An 11,025-nucleotide genomic window follows, 5' to 3' on the forward strand; every position below is an offset into this window, starting at 1 on the left:
AAAAGAAATGGGGCTCAGAGCCTCAGGATACTGAAATCTGTATTTTTTAAATCTTTTTTTCCTTCTAATTTGTTATTCTTTTCAAAATAACACACTGTTATTTACTCACCAATAACACACAATTGTCCTTGCTTTTATTTATTGGTTTAATTCCATAATCTCGGACTTTTTTGGCGTCCGTCAGGGACTGAATTTCAAAATAAAAATAACCGGAAACAGACGTAGGCCTATAAGGGACAGTTCGAGCATCTTCGACTTTGCGCTGTCATCGAGGTGAGGATGGCCGAAGACACTACACTACCCATAATCCCCAGCTATCGTTTAGGACTACAGTCCACGTGATTAAACTTCAAATCGGGATTGGATGTTGGATTGGCAGTGCGTCAGGTTACGGAATCGAAGCTGGATCGAACGCCCCCCCCCCCCCAAAATGATCTATGGGGCGTCTCGATTGGGAACGTTTTCGTTTTTCCAACAATTAGAAGTTGCCAGTATTAAACACCAATTATTAAACAATTGAAATGAACCGATTAAACATCTCTCTGACACAGTTTAAACGCATTTCAAGTGGAAGAATTGTTCGTGTCTCCTCTTCGTGTCCCGGGAAGCCGGAAGCTGTATTATTTTCAAAAAATAGAAATAAAAAAATATTTTTTTTAACCATAACGGGTACTTTACACAACATTGATTCAAATGTATCCTTGTTTTAATCCTTGTTTTATTTATGTTAAATTGTTGTTGTCGGTTAATTTTCCATTTTATTTATTTTGGTTTAAGATATCATTAGTTTTTTTTATTATTATCATGCTAGATGTTTAAACTTTTCTGTATTTTATAAGGCAATATATACTTTTTTTTCCGTAGGCTACTTAGGTTATTAAAGAGTTATCGTGTTAAAATACAGGAAATGTATTAATATTTTATTGTATAATCGGTACAGGAAATTACATAATTCAGAGAACCACCTATTGGCCAAAGACCGCTGCCACCGGCATTGCAATCCATCCTCTGACAAAGTAAATTGTGTCACTAAAGTCTGATGCATGTTTTGCTTAGATTTAATAATTGGGGATTTTTTTAAGCCTTCACTCGCATGGTTCATCATACATAATGAACTGTTCTAAGTCTGAGAAATGCCTTCGCCATAATCAGCAAAGCAACATTAATGTGAGATAATTCTTGCGGGCGGCTAGCTAGCTAGCTCACGTTCAACATAAGCTTAAACTAGTTAGCTACATTTATATCAGCTCATAAGTGGTGTGTGAAAAAGATGTGTCTTGATTACGGCTGCATACGTCGGTGTTAAAGTGTGAGTTATACGTTATCTTAATCGCTTTTGTTTTACACATGACAGTACTAACGCTGGTCGACATTTTAATATATGTTTGGGGGGAGGGGCATAGTCCATGTGCACGTCCATGCGCTTGTTACGCGTATGAAACAGGAAACACGTAAATGAACTCAGTCTGTCTAAACTAGTTAAACCGTCACAATGTGCATTTAAAAAAAGCTAGTTTCACTACATAATTCACTTGTTCTGTTCTCTCCTGCAGCTCCTGTACCCACACCACAAACCCATACACTGATCTATTCTACACCATCATAAAACCAACGGCACTTTTAAGATATCTCACTATCTCCCTATCTAGCTCTCTTATATCTATCATCTATTTCTTTATTCACCCTTCTATCTATGCTGTGTACTTCTCTACTTTCCTGTGTTTCTCAGTCTGTCTGTTTGTAATCCTGTGTTAATCATGCCAGGTGGGTCTACAAAAAAGACATGTCCCTTCTGTCAGAATATTTTATTTTGTGCACAGAAGATCTGTGCACATTGCCTTAAGGAGCAGCCAAGAAAGCTGCGCCTTGAGAAGAAGCTCAAGAGGTTTGATGAGAAGCGAGGGGGTTGGGTGTCAGGGCGGAAGAAGAACCACAACATTTCTTCCATCAAGGATGAAGCCATTGTCTTGGTATGTACACTTTTTACTGTATTTTAAGGCCCGGACACACCAAGCTGACACCAAATAACTGACACTGTTTGCCAATATGTTGGGCCAGGATAAAGTTGAATGTTTTTTATATACATTTATTTCTTAATGATGTTTGTATCTTAACCAATATACACTTTGATATCAACTTCAAATATAGATATTATTGCAACGGTATTATTTAATATTCTCTTTTCTTTCAATTTTAAAACTACTCTTATCTTAACTTTCACAGCCAAGGGACACTATTTTAATTTAACTTTCGCATTTAAATAAACGGAGCACTTCCTTCACTTCCATGTTGTGTTCCATTCTTGCTTATGTACACACTTTTAGACCTTAAAGGTGGGGTAGGTAATTTTGGAGAAACCGGCTCGAGATCGCTAGAATTTGAAAATACACAACTGGAGAAAATCTTCCCCTTCCTCACAGAGCCCCTCCTCCAACACACACGAACGTGCACATGACCAATGAGAGCACGAGATCAGTTTGTGCCCAGATGGAAGGCTGACAGGCAGGTAGGCCATCCAGTTACTTTAGCCGGGCCGGCGCAGATGATTGGTCGTGCTTTTTTCAGTACTACTACGGCTTCCACAGATGACATTTCTTTATGGATTCTTTGTCAAAGCACTTCAGATATTCATTGCTATCGGGATGTTAAGAGCATTCCATGGAATATAACAACAAGTGTATCTCGAGTCGGTTTCTCAAACTTACCTACCCCACCTTTAACATCATTGTATGTTACTACTCTATATTACTCTTACGACTGCAGCCACAACATACGGGAACGTTTTACATCGCAGCACGCAATTTCAATTTCAACAGTGTCAAGCTATGCTTGGATTGTGTTACATTTTTAATTATGCAATACTCATTGTAAGTGTTAATTGTTGAGTGGTCACACATTTGTATCGTATTGTACTTTAACTTTAAGATGATCAGGGTTTGAACTGGGACTCAGGATACTGATTTATTTGTATTTTGTGTTCGTCTATAAAATATTTTATGCTTCTACTGTGTAACCCTTCCTGGTAAATACATGATTCTGCAAAAGCTTAACTCAGCATCTAGGTTTATGAATGGCATACTGATGCTGTCATCAGTAATGTTACAGTTCTAGTTATAGTGTTGTTGGTGTTGTTGTTGTTGTTGTTGTTGTTGATGTTTCCTTTCCATTTCTTTAAACAGTAAATATATTATTTTGTCATTACAGCTTGAGAAACTCCATGCCATTGGCTTTAAACCAGTGCTGCTTCTTGGCAAGGAGACAAGGAAGAAGGACGTCAAATGTGAAATCCTAACCCCTCGCTGCACACTGACCGCCTATGCCCAGGATTACCTTGACAAGATAGGCACTTTTTATGAGTACCTTTGTGAAGGTGAGATGCTTGCACTATATCTTCACAGTTCACAGTATTGTGCACAAAAAATGTTTGTATCAATAGAGAGCTTAACATTTCCTTATAATCAACACAGTTATATGGAATGAGTTTGGATCAACTCATTTAATAAAGTCAGTTAAGTTAACAACAACTTACAGCGACTGTTTTCAATCCATCCAAATCTTGGGGACAACAACTTGATCCAGTATTTATCCTTTGATTCAGACAGAAAGCAGTCATTCGAGCCATTTATTTGGGTTTGGCAAACTATATTTTTGTGAGACAACTAACACACATCATTTCTACCTGTTAACTGTCACTATTTTTAGCTGCAAAGTATTACAAAAGTTGAAAGTAATTGCAAAATATTTAGGGATATGAACAACGTTTGACTGTTTATTATTTTAAATATGACACTGTCCCATAATGAACATACGGGGAATAAACTTGAATCAAAGTTAAATTCATTTAACGTTACAGCACAACATGTTAATATTTATCAAACTATTCCTTACACATAATGTATGGAGTCAATTATATAGGCAAGAAAAAACAAAACACCTAGACTTCATAGATCACCCTCAATTAAATCGCAATAACACAAAAATATCTGTATCTAACACCTATTGCATCATGTGATGCTGCATTTGTTGGATGTATTTTGAAACTTGAGTTTAAACTTAACTTGGTATACTGTATGTATATAGTAATATTTCTTCTTCAACCCACAGCTGTGAGGACAGGGTCCGTGAGGGACACAGTACTTGGTCCTAGAGGCAAAAAGAAAAAGTCAGGTATGTTAACAGTATTAAGTATTTTGACTGATTATAAACATTTGCATGAGTCGAATTGATTGGTATTCTAATAAATCTATCGACATGTACTTTAGCAAAGTGCATGTTAACGCAGTGATTGATGCTTCTTCAGTGAGTTAACAATGCTATATTGTGACTAATAACTATAACTGATACATTATCCAGCGGTCGAGATGGGTTTTCTCCGCAGGGTGGCTGGCGTCTCCCTTAGGGATAAGGTGAGAAGTTCGGTCATCCGGGAGGGACTCGGAGTTGAGCCGCTCCTCCTTCACGTCGAAAGGAGCCAGTTGAGGTGGTTCGGGCACCTAGTTAGGATGCCCGAACCACCCTAGGGAGGTGTTCCAGGCAGGTCCAGCTGGGAAGAGACCAAGGGGTAGACCTAGGACCAGGTGGAGGGATTATATCTCTTCGCTGGTCTGGGAGCGCCCCTGGTTGATGTGGCCAGGGAAAGGAAAGTTTGGGGCTCTCTGCTGGAACTGCTACCCCTGCGACCCCACCACGGATAAGCGGGAGAAGATGGATGGATGGATGGATACATTATCCAAAAATCCAAAGGGCTTTAATTGTCTATATTTTCTTTGGTCATCTCAGGCTCAGCAGTGGTATGGCTATTCAAACAAGCATCCCATGTTAGAACTGAGAGCAGCTTAGTTCCATTTCAATGATGTATACAGTAACTTTTGACCAGTGTTAATAGTGTGGTCACTTTTCATCATGCAAGTCTGGTTGCTACTTAAGTGTTCATAGTTGTATTTATTTTATTTCTAATATGACTAATACTGTATGTGGAACCTGCTTTGATGTTCACAGATTGCTCCTACCACACTCGCCTAGAAACTTTCCCCATCAGGAGTATAATAAAAGAAAGAATGAGAAAGGTTAGACAGGAATAAAAGTAATGCATAGGGTGTGCTTTATGATGATGATGATGATGATGATGATGATGATGATGATGATGATGATGATGATGATGATGATGATGATGATGATGATGATGATGATGATGATGATGATGATGATGATGATGATGATGATGTGCTTTATTATTATTAATTAGAGATTTGTTTTCTTCTCTTGATAGGGAAAAGCAGAAATGTTGGTGGAGTGGGAGCCCTGTCCAGTATGGTATATATCTTCCAGTTAATTGGCTTCATGTCATCTGATGTAGTCCCATGTTGGAGAACAAACACATGATATTTAACAAATGCAAAACATCCAGATCTACCACCAGTCCTCTTATATATTTCACTGCTGTTATTCTAAAGCAGCTGAAGTAGTGTAGGAACAAATGATTGTTTAACTTCATTGTTTTTATTGTTTGTTTGAAAATTTGTTTTCATTTCTATGTTCACTTTTTCTAAATGGTGGTGGTCGTTAATAAATGGAAAATGAAACATTTACTTATATAAATTGAGTTATAAGATGTTTGCTTCACACATGGTTTATGCTTTTCGGAAAGACAAAACCAGGAACTGTAACTAACATTATTCCATTCTGTTTTCAGTGGCAAGGAGTGGGCTCATTCCTGGCAGCCGAAGAATTCTCCGGGATAATGCATAAAAATAAAATCGGTTATTTGCACTCCAGTTTTGTTTTTGCACATGTATTCTCTTGTTGATATGGTCCAATTGAGTCACATTTAATATGTTTCTATTAGAAATAAGATGAAAACCTCCACCAAATGCATTTCACTTTTTAGGAAATTACAGTTGAAATACTACATGATTTCATTGTCAGTGATAGGAACACCATAACCTATATTAAGCATATTCATGTGTGAAATCTGGTACTTTGCCATCCACTGCCTTATTTAATTTGTTTAACTTCCGATGTATAACGCTTTGGAGGTAGGCTTGCATATAAAGCGTCTTTGGGTTTCAGAAAAGCGCTATAAAAATCAAATGTATTATATCATTTAATTATAGGCCCAATTAAAATTATCCTGATCTGGATCACTGTGGTTTTGCTACTACATTTGGAAGCTTTTGGGGACATATTTAAATGCTTGAGATATTAAAATGGTAGTGATTACTTTGAATTTTCTTTTTCACTTATTGAAAACCACAACTCGAGTATCAGGATGGTCTTTATCAACACATCCTCACTCCCAGGTCGGCCTATGTTGACGTTATGTCAAGTCCCCTGCCGGCTTTTTCCAACGCAAGGGGGGGGGCTTTAGCGTCCATTTTCAACGCAAGGGGGGGGCCCTTAGCGTCCATTTTCAGCTTTCTGGGATGTCCATGTGCTTCTATGGACGCTCATGGAAGCACAGCATTCGTTTGTGTCAACTGCCCTTAAAGGCAATGAAGACACTACACTACCCAGAATCCCCAGCTATAGTTTGGACTACACCATGTGCTCTGTTTGACAAACCCCGTGATAGTCCTCAAGCTCTGTGATTGGAGAGTGTGCTCCGAGGGTTACCGAGCCTCGAACAGCACTTGAAATGGGATGGAACCACGGCAGACTGTTCAAAACTGGATTTGAACGGGTCCACCGCGTCCCCCCCCCTCCCCCACCCCGTCCCCAGAACTACACATGCTGGCTATTCTGTTTCGCAACATGTTCTCTATGGCACGTCTCTACTGGGAGTTGTAGTTTTAAAAGACGTTTTCGTATTTCCCATAATAAGAAGTTGCCAGTATTAAACTGTGTACATCCCTGGAGGTTTAGGGGACAGGAAACACTCACATTTAAAACATATAATTAATAAATGGGTGAAAATTGCTGGTGCCCATAATGGGCAGTATTAATATATATACCCACATGCCAGATAAGGTCAGAAGAGCTTTATTTAACAGCTGGACTTATGTTTGTGACCCCTCCTGTTGTTAATTGATAACATTACATTACATTACATTACATTAATTGATAAGCCTGAAACATGCACTTGTCAAGGTTCAGAGGCACATTTTGCAAATATGGCAGTAGCCATCGATAAGCTTAAGATAAGATATACTTTATTGATCCCAAGTTGAAACATTTGCGTTACATCAGCACGTGTAACAATTAAATATGCAGTTGTGTTTATTTGAAAATCATTTAGTATAATCACACAAATTCTGTGTTTTATATTTAACAATTCTGTGTTCTTTATTTATTGATTGGTCAATACCTGACAAGGCCGGAGATGAAATATCTGCATACATCATAAGAGTATAATACATTATGTATAATATCAGTTAAAATAAGTGCTTCAACATAGTTAACATTGCTGGAGGTATGCACACATATTGATAGATGTCTTGTAATGCACTATTGAGGAACCTGCGACCCAAGTTTTTCATTCAGTGCAGAACTACACCACAGTTGTGTAGGCCTATATGATATGTCAATAAACCTTAGAAAATCTTGAAATCTTGAACGGGATGTGCAAAATAGTCATTATATACAGTCTTTAATTAACTATTAGTAGAGAATAACGAGTAATGAATATACTTTATAGGGATCCTATTAATATCTAATAATAAAAATAATGAAATTCAATAACATGCTTTAACCACCAGGTGTCTCTTTATATCATCTGTGCACCTTTATGGTGTAAATACAGCCTATCTACCAATTGGATCAAATATAAAAGTGAGCCGAATTAGTGTTGATACGGCAAGGAGACGTATTGTATGAAAAGAAATGTAAGATGTTGTTTAATGGCTGATATATTTATGATCCACGTCACGTTTTCAGTTCCTCATGTTTGTCTTCTCATCAGGGCTATAAATACAGAACTACGGCAGATATGTAATATTTAATGCAGCCGAACCGTGTATTATAATGCCGTTATGTGATGACTTTGAAAGAGAAAAGCAAGCACACTCGGAATAAGGTATTATTTTATTTTTTAAAAATGTTTTCGGTCTGTTTCCGGTATTTGTTAATGACGATGTGCTGTGAGATGTGACTCTGGAATTGCACAGGGGGAAATAACGTATCTTTAGATGCGGATTTTGTTAAACTAATATGTTTGCGCTGTGGACCAACACTATACATTGACGGGGAAGGGGGTAGCAATAAAGATAACACCATTAAACAGTTACACAACATAACAGAAATAATATCGATAGCAGCGTCCCTAGCAACCACCTTGGTAACAATGAAAACGTTGGACGCAATTTCCTGAAGTAATCTTCGTAATAACTAGCAAACTAAAGATCATGTACATCCACTGCACACATAATCTGAAATAACAACTCATATTTCTCGCATCAAATGACATCAAAACGCATTTTAATGGCCAAACTAACTTTAAAATAGGCATTTTACACCCAGAATAAAACGAAGTTCGGCCATGTTTTCTTTTTCTGCAGGGAGAAATGATAGCTGGGGATTCTGGGTAGTGTAGTGTCTTCTGCCATCCTTTACTCCGAAAAAAGATTTGTTTCTCCGAATCGAAGGGGAAAAATACAAAAGCATTGCACACAATTTAAACCAATCAATGTTGTGTAATTAACAAGGATAATCTGGTGTTTTTTTTTTTTAGTCGATGAGTAGTGCAGATATCACTGTAAAATCAATCGTCAGTAAGGGGAATATTTACTTACTACAATTCTCCGCTATCCAATGAGAATGGACGCTCACATTGCCTTTAAGGGCAGTCGACACAAACGAATGCCGTGCTTCCATGAGCGTCCATAGAAGCACATGGATATCCCGGAAAGCTGAAAATGGACGCTAAGGCCCCCCCCCTTGCATTGAAAATGGACGCTAAGGCCCCCCCCCTTGCGTTGAAAATGGACGCTAAGGCCCCCCCCCTTGCGTTGGAAAAAGCCGGCAGGGGACTTGACATAACGTCAACATAGGCCGACCTGGGAGTGAGGATGTGTTGTCTTTATCTGGAAAGTTATCCACATCTCATCACCACGTTGTCACGGCGACCCTTTGTCACGTCACAGATACGGTACCTGAACTCGCCGCCCGGAAGTACTAGACAAACGATACTGCCGTTGCTAAGGAGGCAAAAGTGCAAATTTGTATTGTATATTTTTTTAAACACAGGGTTTGGTTTCGCATCGCGACCGATTGACGGATTTCTGAAAGGGTATGGAGCCTATTCGGCCGTCAACGCAAGACAAGTCGAACGAGTCCACGCACACACGCCGGAAGAACTACAAATATGTCAGCTCTGTGTACTTCGTAGCGATTTTTGGACGCGTATCTAATGGGAATTGTAGTTTGTATGTAGTTTGCGCTGCTCTCATATCATTTCAATGGGTTAACTTTCTATTTTTCTGTGTTTTTGTATGTTTTGAGCTGAGGTGCCAACTCAACATACAATGTTGATGAAATGAATGAAATGTGGTGATGATTAATGGTTTTTGTGTTAATGTAATAGCAGTTAAAACAGGACCGGTCAAATTTGACCGCGAACACCAAAGTAAGGGGGGGGGGGAACGAATACAATAGGAGGGTTTTAATGTAACCATTGCTTATGACATTGATGATATTTTAAATAAAAAAACATATTCCCTAAAATGTGGAAGCTCTGGATGCCATACAAATGAATAGTTGATGTTTTTTAGGGCCACAACTTTGGCACTAGAGCACCTAGTGTTATCAAACGCATTTCAATGGTGAAACTATCCAAAAATATTGCATATGACAATATTTTCCACTACGATGAAAGGCGTGTAAACAACCCTACCACTACTACAACCCTAATTATATTGAAAAACATTTTAGAATGCCTCACGAAATACTTTAATGTAAATTAAAATGTGAAGGGATGTGTGTGATGTGGTGATTGACATTATTCACCCACGGATCTATGGGTTGGGTATTGTTCCGCACGGACATGTTAGTTAACCTGTTGATGTGAAATCCGAAAACATTTTTTAAAAATAAAATGATACTTTATTCCGAGTGTGCTTGCTTTTCTATTTGGAGGTCATCACATAACGGCATTGTAATACACGGTTCCGCTGCATTAAATATTACATATCTGCCGTAGTTCGCTATTTATAGAGCCCTGATCAGAAGACTTCTCGACAAACAGGAAGAACTGGCCTAAACTGAATATGTGACGTGGATCATAAATATATCAGAAATTAAACAAAATCTTCAATTTCTCTTCACAATATAAGTCTCCTTGCAGTATCAATACTAATTCGGCTGACTTTTATATTTGATCCAACCGGTATATTGGTATATTTACACCATAACGGTGCAAAGCTGATAGAAAGGGACACCTGGTGGTTAAAGCACGTTATTGAAATGCATTATTGTTATTATTAGATATTAATAGGAGACACATACAGACAAACTAATAAGGCTTTATTCAAACATTAAAGAATACTTTAGGTTAAGGTCTTATGTTGAATAAGAAAAAAGCTTTGGGGTATAAATATTAAGCCTGACAAAGTACTAATATATTGCTTTCCTGCAATGTTAACTATATGTTTAAGCACTTATTTTAACTGATATTATACATATGTATTATACTCTTATAAGATGTATGTAGATAGTATAAGAAATGTGCAGAATACGAAAGTTTAATAGTAGAGGTATACACACATATTGATAGATGTCTTGTAATGCACTGTTGAGGAACCTGCAACCCAAGTTGTTCATCTCCGACCTTGTCAGGTATTGAACATTCAATAAATAAAGAACACATACTTATTAAATATAAAACACAGCATTTGTGTGATTATACTAAATGATTTACAAATAAACACCTCTGCATATTTACAACTGTTACACAACTTGGGCTCAATATCTTATCTTAAGATCAATGGCTACTGCCATACGAAATGTGCCTCTGAACCTTGACAAGTGCATGTTTCAGGCTTATCAATGAACAACAGGAGGGGTCACAGACATAAGACCAGCTGTTAAATAAAG

General features: G+C 37.9%; 1 long non-coding RNA gene across 2 annotated transcripts; it reads left to right on the forward strand.

Annotated features, from left to right (window-relative positions):
* Positions 1-4,101: 4,101 nt before the first annotated feature.
* On the forward strand, positions 4,102-5,774 carry LOC117458161 (uncharacterized). Of its 2 annotated transcripts, XR_004553411.1 has the most exons (4): positions 4,102-4,167; positions 4,999-5,066; positions 5,270-5,313; positions 5,693-5,774. It is a non-coding gene; the product is annotated as an uncharacterized lncRNA (long non-coding RNA). The 2 variants fall into 2 exon arrangements; XR_004553410.2 differs by lacking the exon at positions 4,102-4,167 and having other exon boundaries at positions 4,931-5,066.
* The last annotated feature ends 5,251 nt before the right edge of the window (positions 5,775-11,025 follow it).

Source organism: Pseudochaenichthys georgianus, chromosome 14 (assembly GCF_902827115.2).
Source record: "Pseudochaenichthys georgianus chromosome 14, fPseGeo1.2, whole genome shotgun sequence".
NCBI lineage: Eukaryota > Metazoa > Chordata > Actinopteri > Perciformes > Channichthyidae > Pseudochaenichthys > Pseudochaenichthys georgianus.